Below are 13,146 nucleotides of genomic sequence, written 5' to 3'. Positions count from 1 at the left end.
AGAAATACAATGGTTTCTCAATTATAATTGATAATTCTTGACGATTAATGGAAAAATAATCGACCTTTACAGGGCTTATATTGATTGCAGTGTTATAAAAATATATTATATGATATTTAAAATGTAGTTTTGAAAAGGGAATTCATATATCAGAAATAGCATAAATTTATTTAGGGTGCTAAAATTAATGTAAAATAACTATAACAAATTATTATTTATTATCAAAGGCAGAGCCAAAATATTGTTGACTTTATTTTCTTTCATATTGCATAAAATAATATATTGTATACATTTGGAGAGGTGTGTTACGTATTATTTTATAAGCTTAAGATGATATTTCAAAAGCGAGATAATTTCCGAAAGTAAGGGGTTCCCCTAGGTTGGATCTGGCAAAAGTAAGTTTTTATATCATTCGGCAATGGAAGGGATGGGTATTTTATTTTGAACTTAAAGAAAGTTTTAACCAACCTCTTTTTATACTTTAATATTATGAGTTAATTTTTTTTCCTCTAAATTTGACATAAGTTATCTTAGCATAATTTTGAAATAAATATCTTATAAGATTTATTTTATTTATGATATGTCAAAATAAGAAATATAAAATAAAAATAAATCGACTCTAAATACAGTCAGTCAGCCTCAAGTTTTTACATCATTTTTTAACCAGACTACAGCTTTAATAGTAATTATAAAAAATAATTATTTTTTAACCTTTGAGACTTGATAGAAACTAAAATCTATTAACATGAAAATCCGTTATTAAGGACTTTACTTGGGACTTATCTTTCACATGGAAAAAAAATCGAAACCATTGGTGCTTTTTTGGCAACCCAGCTAAAAAATATAAAGTTTTATTATATTTTTCTTTGTAAATAGATTTTTATCTGCATTTAAAATTAATATGAGTAAATTAGTCCTAAACCTCTAGGCCATTCACTCATATTCTTACCTTTTCCTCAAGCTGCAGAAAGTACAGAGTTTTGTAAAAAAATTATTTATTCCCTAAAATCTTCAAATAATTTATGCCAATATTTTAATAAAACAATTTGAAAATATAGAATTCTGATATTTTCTTAGTTAAAAAAAGTCTAGACAAACCATTGGTTTTTAATTACCAAATCTACAAATACTTAATTTTATTTTTTAATGTAATATTTTAATATAATAAATTTATAAATAAAATTTATTTTATATATTTTGAAATTGTTGACACTAACGAGACAATACATCATCAAAGATTCATAATTAAGTAATATTTTAATATAAATCATAGGCGAAATCATGATTTTGCTAAGTAGGAGGAAAGCACTATTAGGTGGAGTTCCCCTCTCAATAATTTAGGAGCCACAAATTTATCACAACATAAACCTATTCAAAACAAAGACGATATTTATGACACAAAAAAGGTTCATAACCAGGAACCTATAGATGAGTTGGGGAAGGTCAAAAGTTTATTTTGGACAAAATAAGATATTAGGAATAAATTCATTAACCAACCAAATATAATATATGTTGTTGATAATAAATAAGCTTTCCATAAATAAGACAAAGGGCAATTCTACATACAGTACAAATGGATGTGGAACAGACCGCTTATCTTATCAACATCTTTTCTAACATATAATACAGGTAAACCTTCATCGAATTGGGAATCATCAGTTTAACAAGTGGTGATACAATTAAAGATTTTTTTAAGCATATGATTCTAGTCATAGGAATGCAGCATCTATCGATCAAAAAGTATTACCTAACAAGTAGTGCCCTCCTCCTAACACAAATTTCTATTAATAATTAAAACTAAAAAAAATCACGTTTATTCAGAATTGGAACCAGACTTATTGCTTTACAGAAACCAAACAAAGACATCCGCCCAATAGGATTTGTTAAAAAGTCGACTTATCGCCAAAATTCATTCATTTCGAATCGTCACAATTTTAAATTATCTTTCAAGGAGAACTAACACTTTTATATACACCTGCAGACTAATTCAGTGCCATCTGTGTCTTATTCCATTCTACTCTTTATATCCTTCTTAAGATTAATTACCTTACTCACCTGATTTTCTCGTCATTTTCCTCCTAAAACACTTCTTTCGCCCTTCATCGTTTGTACCTCATCAACTCCCATATTTAGATTTCCCATCCCTATTAGGATTTATAAAAAAAAAATTAAAGATCTAACTGAAATATCTTGAATAAAATTAAATTAAACTGTATGAGCTCAGGCTTCATTACTAAATACAAATGGTAGTATGGAGTAAGATCTCATATCGATCCTGCTCTCACTACCTATATTTTGTAAGTCTATTTTTCAAACCCATTATCAATACTAATCTCAATAAAATAATTATTTCTTTTAAGACGCAATTAGAAAACTTGTATCGTTGATGTTTCCCGTAAACGCAATTAAGATGATTGAGATTATTTCTAGCTCTCTGAGTTTTATATGATCTAGCATGCTAAACCGAAGGATTCATCTTCCCTTATTTTCAATCTTTAGAACTCATTAACAAGATCCCATCTGCAATATTGAAATTTGTCTTAATTGTAGGAAAAATTGTCATCACATTTGCTCTTGCGGCGGCAGAACTTCTAAAGAGATCAAAGAAAGAGACAGTTTACAATGCAAACTGACTAAAGTCGAATCCTAAGGCATAACCATTTTTATTTTCTTTATCAGATAGGGATTAATGGAAGCAGCTTGATCTCATGGAAAGGAATCAATTTTTTGTTGAGAAGATCACCGCTCAAAATTGTCAAATATCTGGGAATCTAAAAAGATCGTGATTTCATTCCAATTTTATCTACTACATACAATAAAACTTGTTTTATATTTTTCAACGCACTGGCAAGACTTGAGACGGCTTTTTTCTATGAGGTACTGGCTCTATACATTCTCAAAGCGAACTACATTAGCTAAAACGGCAGTCTTTTTTCTAAAGAGCTTTCTTAAATTTATCTTACTTATTTTTTTCCCCCTTTTATGCTTTCCTTTTTTTTTTAGATGGAACTAATTTTATACAGTTACAGTTAATACCTATATTTTAATAGTTGATTTGTTTATTCACAATGATAAATATTTTCTAAAATAAGGTAATTTTTAAATTAGAATATAATCATTCCATTTTTACAGAAATATATCCTGATTATTTTTTTATGACTTCATTGATTTTTAAAAACTCTTAATTTCTATCTTATACAACGAGATTCATTTATGATGGGATAATTTGATCGTTTTTATTCTGGTAAAATGCTCAAATAACAAAATGTAAAAAAAATGAATTAAAAAATATCGCATCCAGGTTTTATACATCACATCTCTAAACTGCCAGTGATGGTCATTTTTTTATTATGAGGTAAAGCAATCAAAGGGATATCGTTGGGGTATATCCAAATTTTTCTGCATAATATATTAATCAAAGACAAGTAAAAGCTTTTTATTTATTGTAAGGAAGAAGGGGTCATATTAAAAGAATAAATCCGATTTTTTTTTACTTCCAGAGCAAGTATATAAAGAGAATTTCGTAGAAGAATGAGTTGTTTAGCTATCTCTAAATAATAGAAAGGTAGCAAGGCGAACTATTGTAGTAAGATTGCTGCTATTTTATATATTTGCATATTAAGTATCTTAATTTAAAAGGGAAATAACTATATTATAATTTTAAGAATTTTTTTATTAAAAAATATAATTTAAATAAAGAATAAGAACCGATGAATGATTTTTTTCAGGAAGATTTTATTTACAATATATAAACAGAATTTATTTACAATATATAAACAGAATTTATTTACATTATGTATATTATATTAAAATTGTATGGATAATTTAATATACAAACAATATAAAACGTTTGATAAACTTAAATCCAAAATAAAAAATTACTCAAATTAATTAGAAAATGGTTATCAAATTTTAAAAAATATTACTACCACTATTTTTTCCAATATGGTAGGCGGGAAAGAATTTCAAGCAGGTATTTATTTTAAACTTTAATTTATAAAATTAACACATCACATTAAAAAATTATAAAAAATATTTATATATTTTGATAGCAGTAAAATATGTAATGATTTTGATAAATTTTCCAGTAATATAAAATGGATTAATATATGAATGTTAAATAATTATATATAAATAAATATTTAAAAAAAGCCATTAAATCCATCACCAAATAGAAGATTAAATATGGTATATTGATTAAAATGGGTATTGAGTTTTTGATTTGCATGTTATAGAGGCCCTTAATTCAATTATAAAATATTTAACGAATTAATTAATTATTATGTAAGATATCTTTAATATGAACATTAATATGGATTATTAATAATCTTGGAAATATGGAATGGGGGAAGCAATGAAGATCTCATTATTAACTATTTATATTAATTAGTTATAAAATACGAATAAGACAATATTGAGCATAATGATAATAAATAAAAAAATTTGTAAAATATTAATTTATCTAATATACACCTGTTTAGCGTTATTGTATATTTTTTTGAACTTTAAATCATTTTTTGAGAGCATTTTTTTAAATCCCTAATTCATGACTTTACTTGTAGAAATTAACTGTGATTGTTAGAAAATTTTTCTAAAAACATTTGAAATTTGTACTTGGTATCATTTATATTAGTTTGTCCCAGTGGCGTAGCTAGGAATTTTCCTTAGAGGGGGTCCATACATATAAAAGCTGGGGGGCGGCCGGGTTTATCTTACAAATCATAACCATATCTTCGATAATATATAATAAATATGTTTTTTAAATGCATCAATAATATGTTATTATAATTTAGTAGATTATTCTCAATGACTTTATAATAATACTATCCAGAATAATTTCAATATTAATATAATATCCTTCCACAAACATCAAAACCAGAAAAATATAATTCATATAAAATCACTTTTAAGTCTTTTGAACTTATAATCTAAAAAAAAATTTTGCTCTGGGAGGGGTCCAAACCCGAAGACCACCCCCGTAGCTACGCCACTGGTTTGTCCGTAGATTTTTTATATATATTATAAATGTATCAAGGGTCAACAGCAAAAATGTTTTAAATTATTAGAGTAAGTTCTAAAATTGCAGGAATACCTTTCCATGAAAAAAAATCAATTTTTTAACAATCCTAAAGGTGAGAGTTTATATGATTTATTAAAATGATAAAAAATAATATCCCAAGATAGTGATCATAATTTTTATTATAATATAAAATACTTCAATTAGATTAAAATTATAAATTGATTTAATAATATATTTCTTTTACTTTTGTGAAAAAAATATATTTACTAATAAATCGTTCAAAATACTGAGAAGAAGATATATTTATCTGTAAATCTGTTAAAATACCATACTAAATTTTGAAAAAATATTATTCATCTTACTCTTAGATAACTACAATTGTAGAAAAAAATATTTAAAATTCTAAATGTTCTTAGTAATCAGGAAATAGACGCCAATCTTCTCAATGTTATTATATATATATATATTAATTATATGGTTATTTTACATATGTTACTGGAATATATTTTTCACAAATGAATATATTTGTTAAAAAATGCATTATTTTTAATTTAAATATAATTATGTTATTAATTAGGATAGTGGTAATATTACTTATATTCTCTATTTCTTAAGAAATTAAAAAATATAGAAAATAAATTAAGAGTTTAGAAAAAACATAAACAGATTTATTAAACGTAAAAATAGCTCGAATTATTTCATTAAAATTATGGAAGATACATTATAATAATATATATTTTGATATATATTTATATTAATAAAAATTTTTCAATAAACTCATAGTTTTTTCAAAATAAATCAACCCTATAAATATTTTAAATATATTTATTTGCCTAAAATAATTTTGGGCATTAAAAATAAATAATATTCAGATAATTACCAAAGTTCTTTATTTTTATTATATTTATGACATTTATATCGTTGAATTTTATACAGTTATGTTTGCTATTTAATAGAATATTATCTTTCATAATATTTTATTTATATATTAAAATCTCAATGTTTAAATTAAAATATAAGTGTTTATATGATAAAATGTAATACTGGTAGATATATTAAAATTTATCATTTATAATATAAAAACTTAAATACTACAAGGCATAGATAAAGGTGTACATTTGAAATATTTCTTGCAATTTATATTTTGATTATATTTATATTATTTTCAAATTATTAGAACACATATATTAAGATGAATATATATTGTCAGTAATCATGTAATTTTCTCACAAAAATTTATTATTGTTTTTATCCCCATAATACAAAATATTATAAGACTAAGATCTTTCTTGTAATAATCTGATTTTTATTTTGAAAATTTATTTTCATAATTTTTATTAGATTATTACAAGGAAGATCTTAGTATTACAATCCCCTGTATTATTAAGACACCACCATTTTTAACTGTTGGCGAGGAATGTTCGACATAATTGTACTCTTTCACAAGGAATGCAGTCTTCTCCTTATTCTCACTTCTTATTATAATAATAAGATATCACCATTTTTTTTAATAGCGAGTAGTGGTTCTTTTTTTCACAAAGTGCAAGGCTTTCCTTTTTATTTCAAATTTAACTAGAAACTCGTTTCTTATTTGCTTATTATTGCATTATTTATTTGACAAAAAATTGTACCATAATATACTCCAAAATATTTTATAAAAATGAAAATATTCCATATTTTATAAAAATGAAAATATTCCATATTTTATAAAAATGAAAATATTCCATATTTTATTTTCCCTATCTTTTCGTTTTATTTTTCTATGGATATTATAACATTGCGTTTTAACATCTATTCTTCTAAAACTGTTATCATTTTTTTAATTATAAAATTTTGATTTAATTAAAGGGTATATAGTTATTCTATATTCTCAATTTTATTTTAAAGAATTTATCATATATAAGACCTCTTAAAAAAAACTAAATGGGCTAAATCAAATCGAGTTTTTATAGATGATTAAAAAACTTTTTACAGAACAAATATTATTACCAAGAACAATTCCTTCAGCAGCCACTTCTTAATATAAAAAATATATATATATTTACTATTTTAGAAAAAATATATATATTTACTATTCTAGAAAAAATTTATAAATTTTAAATAAAAAAAAACTACTTTAATTATATATCAAAGATTTTTAATTTATATAAACATTATAGTTTTCAGATATTTTTATCCCGATGGTGATAATTATTTGCTTTTATTTAAGCAGAAGGATTTATTTTTTACTCATATAAATATAAATAATACAAAATTGAAATATTTTTTTTATTTTTAACATTTGTAAATTTTAAAAATTAATTTCTGTTTTACGCAATAATATATATTTTCTGCAGTAAAATATATTGAATAAAAAATATATTAATAATTTTATAATTTTTGGTTATGTTAGTAAAGATGTTCTGGGAATTAAGTTTAATTTTAAAATTGGACTAGAAAAAGTTATTTCTTTAATTTATATCATCCCTTTGTTTCTTATTTTAAAATATAAAACTTGATATTCCTACCTGGTACAGCTTCTTCTTCTATAACTTGTTAATAAAAAGATATATAAAAAAACACGGTTAATATAAAATAATTTTTGATTATTTTCATTTTCTATCATCCAAAAAAATATATTTAATTAAAGGTATGAATGTAAAATTTTAAAAAATAAATATTCTTACTTGGAGCAACTTCTGATGCGATTTGTCAATTAAAAGATATATATATATATATTAATCAAAAATATCGGCTTAATTTTTTAAAATAATAATAGATTCTCTATATTACTTTTAAAAAATTATCATCCCAGAAATATGCATTTCTAAGATTTTAAAACGCATATTATACTTCAAGATAACCACTTTTTTCTTCTAGTCTAGCTTTACATCATAACCTTTGTTTTTTAATATAAAATTTTCTTATTTCTAAAAAATTAAAGATTCAAATATTTTACTCTCTTTTTTTTCATCTTAACTTTTATTTCGAATAATTTTATTTTAGGTTGTAGGAATACTTAATGCATATTTATGTCAAATTATTATTTTTTATTATATTTTTTAAAATTTTATTTTTGTGGCAGGATTCGGGGGTGGTATAAAATTAATATTAAATTGCAATAATAGTGATAAGGTATTAGAGGGCTTTTCATCTGTACTTTATATGATAATTTGGACACTCGTGAATATTAATTAAGAAGTCTATAAAATTTATCCTGTTAATCTTTCTTTCTCATATATTTTTATAAGTAAATTTTCTTTTAAAATATAATGTCAAAATGGAATATAAAATCCAAAATTTTGAATCTCTGATGAACGAATATTAAATTAAAGTTATGCATTTTTAGAAGAAATGCATTTCTGCATGTGTAAAGTATACCTATGTCTACCTTATATATTTAAAAAAAATTTTTGTACTTTTAAATTTCTATCACAAAAAATACATAATATAATACAAAAAGAGTAGTTCAAAAGTTCAGGGAAATCTTAAAATTACAGTATAAAAATATCTCATTAAATGATGTAAAATTAATTTACGACGATATAAAATATTTCAAAAAATATATCATTACCCGGAGCAGTTTCTTCTTCCACTTCTTGGTAAAATGAAAATTTATTTAGACAAATTTTCTTCTATTCTAATTATTTTTCTAAAATTTATGATATTTTTTTTTAATTATTATTAAAACGCATAAGGATTTATTATTTCTTATATATTTCTCTTAGCCCAATTCCAGATAGAAAGTTTTTTTTTTCAAAACGATTTTTGACGCATGTTTCCAATATTTTATTTATTTCCAAACAAAGAGGATAATAATTCATCCATTTTTTTATATAATACAATATTTTAAATTAAGCATATTGGCTGGGAATCTCCTCTATACCATTTCAAGTTTATAAAAAAATAGTATTGAAAAACGTTTTGTCTGGAAATGGCCTTAGTTTTTTTTTTATACTTCCCTATACAAGGTTGACAGGAAGAAATAATTTGATTTTAGTAGATTTTCATAAAATAAATATTTTGGGGGTTTCTCTCCTAAACTCCTTCTTTCCTGGTCTCATGTCAGGTTAAAAAGGAAACTATTACCTTAGACTAAAGATAAAATACTAATTAGTGATTTAATTTTCAAATATTTATAAAAAATTTAGATAGGACTTATTTTTTCTTAAAAAAAATGATGATACTTTTATCATTAAATTTATACAAATTTGGGTTAAAATGTTATTGTCATAATCAATTACTGTACTATTATTGATTATCAGATAAAACAATATAAATTTCTGAAAGGGTGATTTAAGAGATATTTTAATTTCTATATTTTGTAATTACATTTTTGGAATACATAATATTTTTATGTCAAAAAACATGATTTATAAAAAATATTTAGAATGTAAGAAAATTTTGTGGTATATAAATTTAAAAAATGTAGTAGAATTGTGATAGTAGAGTTCGTGGTATTACGACTCATTAAGATAAAATTGTGGAAGTCTACTTATCAATGAGGAAGATTTGACAACCATGTTTCTATAGCAATATTAACAATATTATTACCAGGAGCAAATTCATCTATATCATGTTTAAAAAACATAGATTAAATTTCGATTCATAAATTTTTTTTAATTTCGAATGAACATTAATATAAAATTTAGTTATATCAAATTATATCATAACCATTATTTAAAGAATATGATTTGACCAATTTTACGAGTCCATCTCTTCACTGAACAATGATGAAGACTTAACTTAAATATTGCTTCTATATTTAACCACATAACTATTTGTTTTAAACTTGTGTATTTTGTATCTATATACATTATTGTTACATCTTTTTATAACATATTGACAATAAAATGCAATTTTTTATGAAATTTTCTCTAATTGTATAATATATAATATACCATGCTTTTTTAAAGTGGGAAATATCTATAGCTCAATAGATATATCCTTCTAAACATAACATATTTTTAATGCACACGATTTTTAGTAATTTCTAATCAAAATATGTTGATAATTATTAATGATTAAATGGCCTCTGATACAAATATTTTATTTAAATATAATAATTTATATTTCTGTTAGTAAATTAAAATAAGGTATTCAATGATTTTGGAAATTAATGATTAAAGAATTATTAGATAACTATCCATGATCATTATTATATAATTGAATATTTTGCTTATCAGGGGCGTCGCTAGCCTTTGCAATCTCAGGGAGCTCAACTAAAAAACTTTTATGGGGTGCGAAGCCCCCCATACCCCTATTTGCGGGCTTTCGGCCGGGTTAAATTTTAATTTATTATACTTTTTTATTGTTAACTCTAAACAATTATTCTGAGTTTCATATCTTGTCATTTATTATATTTTGCATACAAAATAAACTTACATATAAATAATTAAAACAATACAAGACATATCTAAAAATAATATTTTTAATACAAAATCTATTTTATTACAGTATAAAATATTTTCGATGGTTGATATATAAAAAATTTGCGTCTAATGAATTAGAAGTGATAAAAAAGGTTCATTAATTCATACATATGCCTTAATTGATAATGGTTTTTAAAAACCACATAAGGCTATATAATTCTTCGCAATTTACATTGAAAAAAAGGTCATGAAACTAATATAAGTCTCTGTTACCATTTTAGTCAATGTTTTATATAGGCCTTACCAAATTAACATTTCTTGAAGAAGAGAATATAAACGACCAATCCAAATCATAAAACTATGTGATAGTTAGAGCATCCTCTTAGATGGCATGATGGAAGCTAAATAAGTAATCGAGAAAATTATTGTGAGATATCCAATTTCTAAAAGATTATTTTCCATTTTTAATGATAAATAAACGACTACACAGTTGACCATTATTGCATATCTAATATGCAATCATATGCTCTCAGCTAGTAATAATCTTAAATTACATAGCCACACAAATAATAGATGCTGGTTAATTTACAGGCATAGCCATGACACTCACAATGGTAACCCATATCAGAATTTATTATGTTAGATAGATTGATGAAACAAAAACACTAAAAATCTTTAGAAGAAAATATTCAAATATATTGAAGCCTTGAATTTACACGGCAAGGATGACATATCAGAAATGAAACATTTTGTAACTATAAAATAAGAAGAGTGATATCATGAAAGCAATTAAAATTTTATATATTGTCCCACCATCTCAAGTTGTTATATTATATTTTAAAATAGTAGTTTGTAATAATATCTAAAATATATTCGTATTAAAAATTTAACTCAAAACTGCTTTTCTAAGAAGAAAAAAATAGCTTTCCAAAAAACACGTAAAAAAAGAGAAGAAAAGATATCTAATTTATTACAAATATTGTGGGATGAATAATAAGATGTTTAATTATAATAATTTTAAATAGATGGCGTTAAATAGTTGAATTTATTACTTATATTTGTTATCAAAAGCAATGATTAGTAAAATTTTAAAAATATTAACTGTAATATATTATATAACTGTCAAATACGTCTGCAAAAGTGGCATTTTACCTAATATTTTATAAATAATTATATAAAATAGAAGATTATAAACTATATGTCTACTTACTTTTTATAAATAAATCTCTTATATTTATTTAGATTTGGACCTTGAAAATAATTTTAGAAAGAGACATGATAATTTAAAAATCAATAATATACTTGATTAGTGATGTTAAACTCGGTTAATTACAATTAAATTTGTTAATTTTCAATTAATAAATGATTATATTAATTTAATTAGGGTTATATAATAATTTAAATAATAAAAGTCAATTAAGATTTTACTGTTAATGCTAAATTAATATTTAGTGAATGATATTGATATATTTTTAACACAGAATTTGATTGTAAGTTGACATAGTAAAAATATAATTTATATATATTAATCTAATCTAATAATTAAAATAGTATTCATATAATAAAAATTTATATAATCTTATTAATTTTTAAATAATAAAATTAAATCTATATATTACTTAATAGAATTATAAAAGAAATTGTTCAGGGAGCAATTAAAAAAATTTATTTTTAGTTCAAGCGGGTATTAAGAAGTTATTAAAAAAAATTTTTTTGCTTCAGGTTGCTATTCAAATTTTTTAGGGGGCTCGAGCCCCTGCGCGCCTCCTCCTAGCGACGCCACTATTGCTGATAAGATATCACAATTATCACAGGATAACATGGAACAATTACAATTACTTTTACATATGACAGATATGTTTATAGTTGTTATTTTTAAAACGGCTAACATTGTTAATAGATGGCACAAAGGTTTGAAAATCTATTAATAAAATCTTTAGGCTTAGACAATATTTTTCGGGCTAAAATATCGAGTTAAACGTTTTTTAAAATCAGCTCGAATTTAGTCGGTTAACAACTCTATCTTATTGAAATATATTTTATATTATATAATTTAAATATTAAAATTTTATAAACAATCGAAAATTTACAAATAAAAATCCAAAGAAAGAAAGAAAAAAGAGAAACGTGAAATTAATTTTGATTCTTTGTAAGATATGGTCATTACTTTATAACTATTATCGCTAATAAAAGGTGACTAAGTTTTCGCATAGCCAGACAAGATATATAACATGTGTCAAATACCAAAACATGTTGATTGTTTTACCAAATTTTATAAAATATAAAAATTACAAAATTGTACCTTATTAAAATATAATATGTAAATAAGTTTCTATCGTATTTCGAATTTTTGCAATAATATCATTTTATCTTACCCTAAATCAACGTTGATGATATTCAAAGGTTCAAATTTCCTATTTAGGATAATTTTTTCGAGCTTATATTTTTTTATGATTTCTTAGTTAGACTCCTATAATATTATATATTTATTAGAAATTAATAAAATAATATCAATGTTATAAAAAATATTTAGATTAAATTGTATTATAATTTAATAATATTATAATATCCAATAAATTTTTTTGATTTTCAAGAAAAATCTAAAGTCTAGATGGTAAATATAACAATAAACAATAATCGTAAAAAATAATAAAAATTTTTTTTCAATTATTTAGACAATCTAGCTTTATTTTAACAACAGTATCCAAATATGTCTGACGATTTGACTGCATTTAGATAAGTGTTAATTATTGAGGATAGAAGGTAATTTTTTTT

This window comes from Gordionus sp. m RMFG-2023, chromosome 2 (assembly GCF_954871325.1).
Source record: "Gordionus sp. m RMFG-2023 chromosome 2, tfGorSpeb1-WG-v2, whole genome shotgun sequence".
Lineage (NCBI taxonomy): Eukaryota > Metazoa > Nematomorpha > Gordioida > Chordodea > Parachordodidae > Gordionus > Gordionus sp. m RMFG-2023.
The sequence above is the reverse complement of the archived record's forward strand: the minus strand, read 5'-3'. Positions refer to the sequence as shown.